General features: G+C 49.1%; 1 long non-coding RNA gene across 1 annotated transcript; it reads right to left on the reverse strand.

Moving 5' to 3' along the window:
* Positions 1 to 332: 332 nt before the first annotated feature.
* Positions 333 to 2,227, reverse strand: LOC119305976. Its single transcript, XR_005148815.1, has 2 exons — positions 2,010 to 2,227; positions 333 to 1,184 (listed from the first exon to the last, which is right to left on the reverse strand). It is a non-coding gene; the product is annotated as an uncharacterized LOC119305976 (long non-coding RNA).
* Positions 2,228 to 15,144: the final 12,917 nt, after the last annotated feature.

Raw genomic sequence — 15,144 nt, forward strand, 5'->3', positions numbered from 1 at the left:
TCAGTGTTTTACATGGGCCGAGCCCAACAATTTAGCCTATTTGTGTTTTTTTCTGTCTGTCAATTTTTGGTTGGGTTCATGGGCCAAGCCCAATATTGCAGCCTTTTTTTGTTGGGCCATGGCCCTCTTTCCATCAATTGATTTTCTATTTTTCAATCGTTTTATTTTAGAGCTGGTCCCACTAGTCAGATGGGTCCCACATGTCAAAAATGTCATAAATTCTTAGATTATATTCATAAGTGGGACATAAATTGGTCCCGCTCGTCAAGTTTCCATTTCACATATTTTTAACATACATAATCACTATTTCAACTAGGACGGGACAAATATAATTCATCAAATAACACTACATTAGTCTTTTACAATCTGTTACAATATTACAATTTACAGTCTACTACAGAATCAAAAAACTCTTTGCTAAGTAGGGCTTCACTGATTCGCACTTGGCTTCACGGCTTCACACTCCAAGAAAATTAGGCCTGGAGCTCCTGTAAAAGAGTGAACAACTTCAATATTAGTGCACTACTACTGAGGTCAGAACCAAAAAACTTCGATATTACAATCGAAAGAAGTCTCAGGTTTATCAAGCACAACAAAACAGAAGTGTGACTGAAAACAGAAAAAGGTCTCATGTTTAGACTGAAAAGAAAGAGCTAGTTATGCATGATGTCCCAGGTTTAAACAAAAGATCAAGACCACAATTTTAACCAGAGATATGGTCAGTCCAATTGAACAAAGGCTGGACAAAAGCATTATGAGTATTTAAGTGGAGATGTAGCAGACAATCAAATGAATATATTGTGGAGACGATGAATAAAATTAGGCAATCATCGATGGAGAGCGTCTAATGCTCCAAATCAAACAAACAAATATGTTTAGCCAACCAAGAAGGAAACACTAACAAAACAGTGGCAATTTGAGGTGGTGAGCTAGATGAGGTACAAACTGAGATGACACTCAATCATCTGGTAGCAAAACAAGCTTACTAGCTACCTAGTACACTAGAATGTGACCATCCAACATGCACACACACATCATGCAGGAACATATATGAACATTTTCTATAAGGGGGACATCAAGACCTTGTTTTGGAACGACTAAAGAGCACTTGAAGGAGTTTTGGTCACCAGGTGCTTCTTCACCATCAGGCTCATTTGTTGTTGCTGCTCATCCTCCTACTCCATCTACATGGACAAGAGCAAGTTAGTTGTTTGCATGGCATTCACTTAATAAAACTGCATGTATATTCATCTACATTACTTCTTTAGTATAGTACAGTACAAAGGATGGATGGGCTTGAGTTCAAATGTTTGCTTGCACATGTACTACACATATACTTAGGCACATGAAAAATCAAATACAAGAAAGAACACGATGAGCCAGAACAAGCTAGTAAGACACTAGCAGTAGAGCAACCATAATATGAAGCAAACAGAGGAATCACAAGGTAATTGTACCAAATTCATTAAAAGAATAGTGGCAATTTTAGGCAGTGTGCTAGATGAGGTACAAACTGAATACTAGTGTAGATTAAAGCAGGTTGAATGTTGAGCGGCACATATAATATGATGGTAAGAAAATGATAGCATCAAACAGATTGACAGTGAGAATTTTTCATCTTGGGCATGGAGAGCTCTGTATAATTGAACCATTCAAAACTATGCACTGCATAGCAAGCACTATACGGAATACTAGAAAGCATTTAATTTGCTTGTGTTTGATTGTTTGACAGACATTGTTACCAAGTCAAATTAAATCACAGCAGCATATGCAGTGAGGAAAAACCATCCTAGAGACCGCAAATTGCAGTGCTTCTAGAGGAGTTACAAGCAGTTTTGTGAAACTAATAATTGTAGAATAGAAACCAAAGAGTGCCCCTGATTAGATAAGAGTCCTAGGTTACGTATGTACAGAGCAGAGCAGCAGCGAGGGTAATGCAAATCACTGACCAAAATAGTGGATCAAGCTGAAAATCTATAACAGAAATTACAGGATTGAGTATATAAAACCTGTCAGCCATTGGTAACTCCAGTAAGAAGAAACCTAAAGCTTGATGCTACTGAAGCTAGTACTGCCATTTTCACTGTAATAAAATATAAAAAGCTATAAATGGATTGATCTTCCCAGCTTAACACAGACCAGCTGGACACATCCACAACACATTTTCTCTTGGCGCCGAAGCAGACCTCCTCAATGAGCCTGTAGTCGTCAGCCAACAAGGTGAACTCCAGCGTGCTGGAGGTGGGGTCGAGGCGATGGGCCTTCTCAAAGCCATAGAACCGACCTAGCACCGCGCCAAGAGACATACATATTAATACATTGTGTGGGTGAGACAAGGAAACAGATACTAGCACTCTGTAACACATCTAGAGAATTATGCCCACTTCACTTCACTTCACTTGGAGTTAATAAACTAGATGGACTGTCGCTAGTGTACAACTACCAGTGTTGTAGTACTTGAGGAAGATGAATATAGTACAGCTCACACACACAGGTACAAAGTAATAGAATATAGACAAGTTACTAAGTGGAGTAGTAGTAGAAGGGACCTAAGCTAGCACCCAAGCCAAGAGACATACTACTAGTAAATTGTTGTTATGGGTGAGAAAAGAGCACAGGTGGTGCTGCTAGAGATGGAATTATGGGCAATCGGAATAAATTAACGGAGTTTGTCCATGGACTGTCACAGGCAGCAACATAGCACTAGTGCTCTTGTGCTTGAGCAAGAAGAATATATATAATACACATGCAGCAAAGTTGGTGCTAATAGAGTACAGCAACAGTGTGTAGTAGTAATTAAGAGGCAGACACTTAACCTAACAGAACTATGCATCAACTAGGCACGATTTCAGAACTGATCGCGCCGTGCAGCCGAATAATTCAGGAGGCGACTCTGCTAAATTCCAATCCACTGCCGCAGTCGATCTAAAGTATTAACTGGAACAAACAAGTTGCACTCATCCGTGACCATCTAAAATTCAGTAAGTATGCGATACTGCTTGCTTTTTGTTAAGCCGGCGAAACTAAACAAACTAGCACGATTTCACAAAGCAACATACGAAGGTGTCCTCACCCTCTCTGCTCTCTCCCCGCCCCCCAAATCCAGCAGCAGCGGGAGCATGCCCACGGCAATGACAAACACATGCCCCGGCGCACGAGCTACTCCCTTGGAAACCAAATGCGTCAGCGAAGGGAATGGAAGGGATGTGGAGAAGATGACCGAGATAGTGGCTACCTTGACGTGGGAGCAGCTGCGCTGTGGCGTCTCTAGCACTCCCATGGCGTCTGAGCAGAAGCACACGGAGGAAGAAGGACCCCGCCTCGATCTGGACCCTGTGCCGGTGCCGCTCTGCCTCCTCCGTTGCGTGTAGTCGTAGCAGCACCTTGCGGGCGGCCGCCTCCGCGGGTCGTAGCGCCGGCGGGATGGTCGGGGGCCACAGACGCAGCGCCATCAGCATCATCCCGCCCAGCTGCTCGCCCGGGACCCAGCCGAGGCCAGCATGTGACTCGGGCCCATGCCATGGGGTTGGAGGAAGCCATGGCGCCGCAGCCCCCCTGTTCGAGTTGCTGATGGAGGGGCCATGCCGGTGCCGGATCCAGCGCCCACTGGCCTCGACGGTGCCGGATGTGGCAGACCGGCAGCGAGGGAAGAGGTGGGTGGCAGAGAGGGAGGCGGTGGCGAGGGGAGAGGTGTGGCAGAGAGGGAGAGGTGCGGCTACAAGGGGGGTCTGAATCGGGGGAGTTAGGGTTTGGGAGGAAGGAGCGGAGGGAGTGGGAGATAGGGTCACTGTGGTGTGGGATGGATGGATGGATGGATTTGGATGGATGGATGGATGGATGGATGTGTGCCATGTCATCGATCCGTGGCACACACCTTTCCACCAATGAGAATTTAAATTTATTTTCTGTGTGTAAAAATGGTTTTTTTAAGAATATATGAAATCTGTGATGGAAAATTGGATCATATTTTGTGAAAATGATCCAATATTGTGTACATGTGTGTATATTGGGATGGGGTTTTTATTTCTTTGCACACAAAAATATTTTTCAATTTTCGGAGTGCCAATAATCGGGTTTTTTGTGAAGGACCTAGAAAATAGTTGTTGCAAAATTGGACCAAATAAATTTTCTAAAATACTAGGACATATTTTATGCACAGTTGACCAAATCGTTGGGTGTAAAAAGTTTTGATCCACCTCTCGTGAAAAAGACAAATTCCTGCCGATTCAGGTGGAAGCGGGTCAAATTTGAACTGTTGCTGCCTCGTAGTTTGCTCTTTATTTTTTCCAAAAATCATTTATAGGTACATAAGTATCTATTTAATCAGAGAAACACCAAAAAATTCAAGATTTAACCACTAGCTAGGAACGGTCATTCCCGCCGTTTTGACCGCATTTTGAAATGGGCATAAAAATTCAAAAAAAATTGGAAAACCTTCGCATTGTGTCATTATATGTGGCCAAATTTCCAGGAAAAATAATAAACTTGTAATACAGAAATTATTTTTAAAAAGTGTTCTCAGAAATGAGCTATCATGCGTGAAGATTCATGGCTTTGAAACCAAATGATCAATCTTATGGCCACATTCATGGCATAGTTTGTTCAAATGATCTCATATTGTGCACAAGGGTGCATCTTGGAATGGTAAACAATGTTGCCTAAGGAAGTCTTCATTTTCTTTGCACAGAAAATTCATTTTCCATTTTTCGAGTGCCTGAAATGAGTTTTTTTATGAAGGACCTACCATATATTTGTTGCAAAATTGGACCAAATTAATTTTATCAAAATACTAGGCCATATTTAATGCACAATTGACAAAATGGTTGGGTGTCAAAAGTTTTGATCCACCTCTTGTGAAAAAGACAAATTCCCGTCGATTCAGTTGGAAGCGGGTCAAATTTGAACTGCAGTTGCCTCATAGTTTGCTATTTATTTTTTCCAAAAATCATTTCTAGTTACATAAGTACCTATTTAATTATAAATACATGGTTTGGTGATACGTTGAGGTTTGGACGGTGGCCGAGGGCCCCAACTCTAGAGCGCGTAAACTCGCATGCCTGCCGCGTAGTCACCGCGTGACCGTGCGTTGCCATGTGTTCTGGGCTGCCTAGGCATGTCTAGTGTGTTGGGAACTCCCTAGGTAGGTGCTAGGAATAAAATCACAACATAAGATTCTCACGAGGAGACCGATCGATGCTCAAATATGAATAAGCAGCCAAGTGTTTGATTAGCCGTACGGGAAATGCACATGGCTAATGGGTGTGAGTTTTAGCTGAGGATGATGAATTACTAAGAAAACCGTCTTCAGAAATTTTTAGCTCAAAAGGAGGAGCCTAGGTGGTACTTGCTTTGTAAAGTACCACACTGGACATAAATACGAATGTTGAAGCCGGGCTCAAAATAATGAATGGATTGAGCTGGCATTTGGTGGAGGATGGTTATTTGGGTAGAGGAAAGAACTGTAGAAAATGGATACCATTTGGACATGCCAAAGTGGTACTTCCTTCACAAAGTGTTTTTCTAAACAGAATAGGAAAATGAATATTTTTGAATTATTTTTGAACTACGCAAGGAAGGTTTTTTACATATTTGACACAGATATGACCCAAAGAATTTATGAGATTTTTTTGGGAATTTTGGGAATGACAGAAATATAGGTTGCTTGACAACCTATGGCAAAAACTGCCACATGGACATGACACATAGGCAAAACTCATGAGGTGGCGCCTAGTCATAGCAATAAGTACTAATGCATCCATGTTCACAACCTCATGACCATTTATATTGGTCATAATCAGGTAGAAATAAGGTCATGGACCACTTTTGTCTGCTTTATAACCATTTCGTGTAAGGCAATTCAGGGTTTGAGCCCTTCCAAGCTAAATGGCCGTGGATTTACGACCAATTCAGCTAGGGTCACTAAGAGAAGGTCACTAGTTGACATATTTCTTGTAGTGTTCCATCTTGGGCGGCGCTCAGGCCCCAGCCTCGCAATGTATCTTCAAACAGTTTGCTCGTGAGGTGAATGCAGTTCTAGCCAAGCTCGAGGCCACACGCCCGCTCAGGTGGTCCTAGTGTGCCATCACCTTCAACTCGGCAGACCAGATCAAGGGCGCAGCTACCGCTGGCGCTCTCCCAATGCTTTCCTCACCAGTTGAGGGAGTCCTGGACTAGGGGGTGTCCGGATAGCCGAACTATCATCATCGGCCGGACTCCAAGACTATGAATATACAAGATTGAAGACTTCGTCCCATGTCCGGATGGGACTTTCCTTGGCATGGAAGGCAAGCTTGGCAATACGGATATGTAGATCTCCTACCATTGTAACCGACTCTGTGTAACCCTAGCCCTCTCCGGTGTCTATATAAACCGGATGGCTTTAGTCCATAGGACGAACAACAATCATACCATAGGCTAGGTTCTAGGGTTTAGCCTCCTTGATCTCGTGGTAGATCTACTCTTGTAATACCCACATCATCAATATCAATCAAGCAGGACGTAGGGTTTTACCTCCATCAAGAGGGCCCGAACCTGGGTAAAACATTGTGTCCCTTGTCTCCTGTTACCATCCTCCTAGACGCACAGTTCGGGACCCCCTACCCGAGATCCGCCGGTTTTGACACCGACATTGGTGCTTTCATTGTGAGTTCCTCTGTGTCGTCACCGATAGGCTCGATGGCTTCTTCGATCATCAACAACGACGCAGTCCAGGGTGAGACCTTTCTCCCCGGACAGATCTTCGTATTCAGCGGCTTTGCACTGCGGGCCAATTCGCTTGGCCATCTGGAGCAGATCGAAAGCTACGCCCCTGGCCGTCAGGTCAGATTTGGAAGTTTGAACTTCACGGCTGACATCCGCGGGGACTTGATCTTCGATGGATTTGAGCCACAGCCGAGCGCGCCGTACTGTCACGACGGGCATGATTTAGCTCTGCAGCCAGACAGTACCCTGGAGGCCGCACACGAGTCCGCTCCGATCTTCAATTCGGAGCTGGCTGCGCAGATCGAGGACGGGTGGCTAGACACCGCCTCAGGGGCTGCAACCTCTACGGCGATAGAGCCAAACACTGACCTTGTCCCTCATGAAGCTCGTGACTCCGAGGTGCCGGACTCCTCGCCGGACTCCGAACCTCCCGCGCCCCCTCCAATGGAATTCGATTGGGCGCCGATCATGGAGTTCACCGCTGCGGGACATCTTTCAACACTCACCTTTCGGCGACATCTTGAGTTCGCTAAAGTATCTCTCGTTATCAGGAGAGCCCTGGCCAGACTGCGGTCAAGACGGTTGGGATGCGGATGACGAAGAAATTCAAAGCCCACCCACCACCCACTTAGTAGCCACTCTCGACAATCTAACCGACATGCTAGACTTCGAGTCCGAAGACATCGACGGTATGGACGACGATGCCGGAAACGACCAAGAACCAGCGCCTACCGGGCACTGGAAAGCCACCTCATCATATGACATTATACATGGTGGATATCCCAAAGGATGGGAACGGCGGAGGAACAGAGGAGGATGACCCCTCCAAGAAACAGCCCAAACGCCGGCGTCAGCGGCGCCGCTCTAAATCCCGCCAAAGCAAGAATGGAGATTCCGGCACCGGACATAATAACACCCCAGACAGTGCCGAAGACAACCCCCTGCAGCAAGATTCAGCATAGGAGGACGGAGACGCCAGCCCTCACGAGGGAGCGGCAAACGAAGAGGTAGAGGATGATAATTACATGCCTCCCTCCAGAGACGAGGAAAGCCTCGACGACGACGAATTTGTCGTGCCTGAGGATCCCGCCGAACAAGAGCGTTTTAAACGCAGGCTTATGGCCACGGCAAACAGCCTCAAGAAAAAGCAGCAACAACTTAGAGCTGATCAAGATCTGCTAGCCGACCGATGGACTGAAGTCCTTGCGGCCGAAGAGCATGAGCTCAAACGCCCCTCCAAAAGCTAGCCCAAACGCAAGCTGCTACCCCGATTAGAGGAGGAGGCATATAAACCCGCATCACTAGAGCACGATACGGCTGACCGGCCACCCCGTGGCCGCGACAGAGAGGCCTCTAGGCCCTCCATTAGAACCGTACCCCGGCGTTGCTCGAAAAGCACAAGACCATAGGGGAATGCTCTGGACTTGCGAGACATATTGGAGGATAAGGCAAGACAATCAAGATCGATCTACGAATCGCGGGGGCACCCCATGACATGTGACGACAACCGTCGCGCCGGACACAGCAAGTCCGGCCGGGCCGAACACAGTAGACAAAACTCTTTTGAGCTTCGTCGTGATATAGCCCAATACAGAGGCGCCGCACACCCACTATGCTTCACAGATGAAGTAATGGATCATCAAATCCCCGAAGGGTTTAAACCCGTGAATATTGAATCTTATGATGGCACAACGGACCCCGCGGTTTGGATCGAAGACTATCTCCTTCATATCCACATGGCCCGCGGTGATGATCTCCACGCCATCAAATACCTCCCACTCAAGCTTAAAGGACCAGCTCGGCATTGGCTTAACAGCTTACCAGCAGAATCAATTGGGAGTTGGGAGGACCTGGAAGCCGCATTCCTTGATAACTTCCAGGGCACGTATGTGCGACCACCAGACGCTGACGACCTAAGCCACATAACTCAGCAGCCAGACGAATCGGCCAGAAAATTCTGGACACGGTTCTTAACTAAGAAAAATCAAATCGTCGACTGTCCAGATGCAGAGGCCCTCGCGGCCTTCAAACATAACATCCGTGACGAGTGGCTTGCCCGGCACCTGGGGCAGGAAAAGCCGAAATCCATGGCAGCCCTCACATCACTCATGACCCGCTTCTACGCGGGTGAAGACAGCTGGCTAGCCCGCAGCAACAACCTCAGCAAAAATTCTGGCAGTCCGGATATCAAGGACCACAATGGCAGGTCGCGTCGCAACAAGAACAAACGCCGCATTAACAGCGACAATAACGAGGATACAGCAGTCAATGCTGGATTCAGAGGCTCTAAATCTGGTCAGCGGAAAAAGCCATTCAAAAGAACTACTTCGGGTCCGTCCAATTTGGACCGAATACTCGATCGCTCGTGCCAGATACACGGCACCCCCGACAAGCCAGCTAACCACACCAACAGGGACTGTTGGGTATTCAAGCAGGCAGGCAAGTTAATTGCCGAAAACAACGACAAGGGGCTGGATAGCGATGACGAGGAAGAGACCCGACCGCCGAACAATAGAGGACAGAAGAGTTTCCCCCCACAAGTGCGGACGGTGAACATGATATACGCAACCCACATACCCAAGAGGGAGCGGAAGCGTGCACTTAGGGATGTATACACGATGGAGCCAGTCGCCCCGAAGTTCAACCCATGGTCCTCTTGCCCGATCACTTTTGATCGAAGGGACCACCCCACCAGCATCCGCCACGGCGGATTCGCCGCATTGGTGCTAGACCCAATCGTCGATGGATTTCACCTCACCAGAGTCCTGATGGACGGCGGCAGCAGCCTGAACCTACTTTATCAGGATACAGTGTGCAAAATGGGCATAGACCCCTCAAGGATTAAACCCACAAAGATGACCTTTAAAGGTGTCATACCAGGTGTAGAGGACAATTGTACAGGCTCAGTTACAGTGGAAGTGGTCTTCGGATCCCCAGATAACTTCCGAGGCGAGGAGTTAATCTTCGACATAGTTCCGTTCTGCAGCGGCTATCATGCTCTGCTCGGACATACCGCATTTGCAAAGTTCAACACGGTGCCGCACTACGCATACCTCAAGCTCAAGATGCCAGGCCCTCGAGGAGTCATCACGGTCAACGGAAACACGGAACGCTCTCTCCGAATGGAGGAACATACAGCGGCTCTCGCGGCAGAAGTACAGTGCAGCCTCTTAAGGCAATTCTCGAGTCCGGCCGTTAAGCGACCGAACACGGCTAAACGCGCCCGGAGTAACCTACAACAAGACCACCTGGCACGTTCCGAGCACGCATAGCAGTGCGGCCCCAACCCCAGTCCCTGCAAAATTTCAAGACAGGTCCTTCGCGTACATCATTACGCTCTGGATATACCATGGGCATGGGGGAGGGGCACGACCACGATAGGCCCAGAATGCGGCTTAACCACACCAGGGGCTCTCAAGTGTGTCGTTATTTTTTTTCTTTCTTTTTTTTCTTATTTTTACCCACAGGTCTCCGTGCATCAGAGGCCCTGTCTGGCAGCAGACCTGCCGAACTCACGATGCAACAGCCAGGGAAGGAGAAAGGCTACGACGAATATCCAGGTGGTCTCCATTACGAGCATTAAATCTATTTTATACACCATTCCGCAGCCTACCCCTGGAGGGGGACATGTTTAATAGTCCCATCCCTTGCTTATGGCACCATTTGTATTGTTCTGCATTCACAGCAGTATCTCTTCTATAAACAATGCAGCACCTTTTTGCTTACAATTGCATTTTTTCTTATACATATGTTCATTTATGACATGTTGCATCCGTACACTTTGGTACGGCTAAATACACCAGGGGCTTATGTTTCCCGCATCATGGTGTGATAAGTCTGAACACTTTCACCAGTGCGGCACCCCGAACTTATAGCATTATATGCATCGGCTCCGAATCATGTCTTGGGTCAATAGTTGGGTTTGCCTGGCTCCCATGTTTTGGTACCTTATGTTCCGTTGTATCGGCTAAGGTAGCACTGGGAGAACCACTGCGATTGCGCCCCAGTTGAGCTGGGCGAGCGCCTCAGTGGAGAAAGCTAAAACTGACCGTCATGATGAGGCGAGAGCCGGTCGCTGTTCGAGAGGGTTTTTTGCGAGTCCCTAAAGACTTATGTCGCTTAGAGCGAGGAGCCGGCTTTGTCCGGCCCAGGCGTGGATAGCGCCCCAAATTCAGCCTTCCGAACACTAGGAGCTTCACTGAAATTTAAAATTATAGAATTCTATGGCTAATTGAGACTGTTCAAGCATTATAAGTCCGGTTGCCTTGTTCGTTGTGTTGAGCGCCTCCCTAGATGGACCCAAAAATGGGAACAAGAGTGCTCAAATTTATCCCGAACACCCCAGCACTCGTGGCATGGGGGTTGAAGCCGACGACTTGCCATCTCTCAGATTTGATAAACAACTGCACAAAAGGTAATATTTTAAATTAACAAGCATTGCTTAGCGCATATGAACAAAGTTTTCAGCGCACAGGATAACAAAATGCGAGTCTACTCAAATATTACATCTTTGGAGCACTCACCCGCAATAATGCGGGCACCCTTCGGGACACTCTTATAATAAATCTCGGGCGTGCGATAATCCTTGCCCAGCGGTGGCGCGTCCGTCACAACCTTCTGAGCATCCATCTTGCCCCAGTGCACCTTAGCGCGGGCAAGGGCCCGATGGGCACCTTCAATGCAGGCGGAGTGCTTGATGACTTCAACCCATGGACACGCATCCACCAGCCGCCGCACCAGGCCGAAGTAGCTCCCAGGCATGGCCTCCCTAGGCCACAGCCGAACTATGAGGCCCTTACTGGCCTATTCGGCCACCTTGTGGAGCTCGACCAGCTGCTTCATCTGGTCGCTAAGGGGCACCGGATGTCCGGACTCAGCATACTGAGACCAGAAGACCTTCTCCGTCGAGCTCCCCTCCTCGGCCCTATAGAACGCGGCAGCATCGGACACGCTGCGGGGCAGATCTGCGAACGCTCCTGGAGAGCTCCGAATTCGGGTAAGTGACAGGTAATTCACACTCACATGCTTACTCTGCATGAAAAATGCCATACCCGCCGCTATTTTCTTCAACGCCTCGATTTCCTGGAGGGCCTTGTAGGCTTCGGCCTTAGCGGCTTTGGCACTCTCAAGAGCCGATGCAAGCTCGGACTCTCGAGTCTTTGAGTCGCACTCCAAACTCTCATGTTTTTTAACGAGAGCCTGGAGCTCTTGTTGTACCTCCGCCAGCCGCGCCTCCTGCTTCTCTCGCTCGGTGCGCTCCGCGGCTGCATTACGTTCGGCCACGGACACCGCCTCCTTCAGGGTCGCCACCTCCTTCGTGGCCCCTGCAATACCCACGTTATCCTTGTCATTTTTCTTGCAACCAAATCCTTTTCTATAAGGTACAATTTTAATAAGGTGTTACTCACCTTCCTTGTCCTCGAGCTGCCTCTTGGCATGGCCAAGTTCGTTCTCGGACCGCTCGAGGCTTTGCTTCAAAGTTTTGACATCCGCAGTCAGTGCGGCAGAAGTCAGCAGCACAGCCTGCAATCCCATATTGACATAATTTTTATGACTCCTGCGTATATCTTTTTAGATCCTCAGTCCGGTTTTTCTTTCCGAACACCGAACCGAGCATCAGGGGCTAATGTCTATGCGGTACTATTTTACACATATCACAATTCTTACCTCAAAGCCTGTTAGAAGGCTGCTGCAGGCTTCGGTCAGCCCGCTCTTGGCGAGCTGGACCTTCTGAATCACCGCACCCATGACGGTGCGGTGTTCCTCTTCAATGGAAGCGCCGTTGAGCGCCTCCAGCAAGCTATCCGGCACCTCCGGTTGGATGGAGGCCACTGGCATCACGGTCTTGCCCTTCTTACGAAGGGGCTGCCCGCCGGACTCCAGAGCCACTACAGGTTCCGGTGCAGAGTTCGGTGCAAAGTCCGGGAGGTTGCCCTGCGGCACCTCCGGGGCCTCCTCCTCCTGGCGGGTCCCTTCCCGGGATCCCACCTCGCCATCGTCCGCATCATGAGGGGAGGAGGCGGTCGGAAGGGAATCCATATCCGATGCACCCAAGGACCCGCTCGACGAAGCGGGAAGATCCTCCTTGGGCGGACTGCAGGGTTGTATGCGGCATTAGAAAGACTCTATGTGGCGAAAATAAAAATCATGAAGTTATTCGGAAGTCCGGATACTTACGATCTCGCCAGGGGCTTGGCCCTTGGAGGCCAATCCTCGTCGTCAATGCTGGCGTGGGCAGAGCAGTCCGGGGGAAGAGTCCTTCCCTTCTTGGACCCTTCGGCCTCCCTCGTTGGGGAGGCCTTCCTTTTCTTCCCTCCCCCTGCTGGGGGAGAGGCCTCTTTCTTCTCCTCCTCGCCTTTGTGGGAGGAGTCCGCCTTGGTGTCATCATCCGATGACACCTGAAAACGGGAACTCTTTCGAGTGCCCGTGGCCTTCTTCTTGGCCTTCTTCTTGGCCTTCTTCTCCGGCACCACATGGGGTGCCGGAGCCAGCAGTCCCGTTAAGCGGGCATCCACTGGGTCTTCTGGCAAAGGGGCCGGACAGATAGTCTGCTCGGCCTTGTTCATCCAGTCCTGTCAAAGGAGAGGGAGTTTAGATCCCGTATAGAGTCAAGCTATGGAAAACAAGCGTCCCGTAAAGGGCAAAATCGCTTACCTCGCTAGCCGGACGCTATGAGTTGAATCCGTGATCTTCGGTGGCGGATGCGGGAGCCTCGGCGCCCTTAAACAGCACCCTCCAGGCCTCTTCGTACGTAGTGTCGAAGAGCCCACTCAAAGTCTGGTGATGTGCCGGATCGAACTCCCACATATTGAAGTCCCGTTGTTGGCACGGGAGAATCTGGCGGATGAGCATGACCTGGACTATGTTGACAAGCTTGAGCTTCCTTTTCACTAGCTTTTGGATGCAGGCTTGAAGTCCGGTCAGCTCCTCCGAATCGCCCCATATCTGGCCGCTCTCCTTCCAGGAGGTGAGCCGTATGGGGATGCCAGATCTGAATTCGGGGGCCGCTGCCCATTCAGGGTCACGCAGCTCGGTGATGTAGAACCACCCCGATTGCCACCCGTTAATGGTTTCCACAAAGGTGCCCTCAAGCCAAGTAACGTTGGGCATCTTGCCCACCATGGCGCCTCCGCACTCTTCTTGGTTGTCCTTCACAACCTTCGGCTTGACACTGAAGGTCTTGAGCCACAAGCCAAAGTGGGGCTTAATGCAGAGGAAGGCCTCACACACGATGATAAACGCCGAGATATTGAGGATGAAATTCGGGGCCAGATCATGGAAATTCAGGACGTAGTAGAACATGAGCCCCCGGACAAAGGGATGGAGTGGGAATCCCAGTCCGCGGAGGAAATGGGAAAGAAATACTACCCTCTCATGGGTCCTGGGGTGGGGATGAGCTCCCCCTCGTCGGGGAGCCGGTGCGCAATGTCGCTGGATAGGTATCCGGCACTGCGCAGCTTCTGGATGTGCCCCTCCGTAACGGAGGAGGCCATCCACTTGCCTCCCGCTCCGGACATAGTTGGAGAAGGTTGAGGTGAGATGTGCGGACTTGGGCGCTGGAGCTCGAGTTCGCAGAGATGGATAGGCAAAGGAGGAAGAAGGCGTAGGTAAAAGGGTAGATCTTTATCCCCTTATATGGGCAGACGAAACCATGCGTCCCCACCAGCCTGATGAAACTCGCTTATCTCCCAAGCGCCGGAATCAATGGTGCGGTTGGGTTGCCCACGTCCGTATTGATGAGAATCTCGGGATAAGGGGAACACGATCTCTGCTTCGACAAGACGTGCCAAGGAAACCGCTTCGCTAGACGCGCGGAGGTGGTATAATAAAAACGATTCGAGTAAAGGCTTGGTTGTGGTGTGACATCACGCCTCAAAATATGTCAGCAGATTGAACTTGTGTAAATATTATTCTCTGTACGGTGGTATGTGGAATTTATTTTGCAGAGCCGGACACTATCCTGGTGTTCACAATCTTCTATAAATTATTCGGAGGAGGAACCCGCCTTGCAACGCCGAAGACAATATGCGCGCCGGACTTGTCGTCATTGAAGCCTGGTTCAGGGGCTACTGAGGGAGTCCTGGACTAGGGGGTGTCCGGATAGCCAAACTATCATCATCGGCCGGACTCCAAGACTATGAAGATACAAGATTGAAGACTTCGTCCTGTGTCCGGATGGGACTTTCCTTGGCGTGGAAGGCAAGCTTGGCAATACGGATATGTAGATCTCCTACCATTGTAACCGACTCTGTGTAACCCTAGCCCTCTCCGGTGTCTATATAAACCGGATGGCTTTAGTCCATAGGACGAACAACAATCATACCATAGGCTAGCTTCTAGGGTTTAGCCTCCTTGATCTCGTGGTAGATCTACTCTTGTAATACCCACATCATCAATATCAATCAAGCAGGACGTAGGGTTTTACCTCCATCAAGAGGGCCC

This window comes from Triticum dicoccoides, chromosome 5B (genome assembly GCF_002162155.2).
Source record: "Triticum dicoccoides isolate Atlit2015 ecotype Zavitan chromosome 5B, WEW_v2.0, whole genome shotgun sequence".
NCBI classification, from domain to species: Eukaryota; Viridiplantae; Streptophyta; class Magnoliopsida; order Poales; family Poaceae; genus Triticum; species Triticum dicoccoides.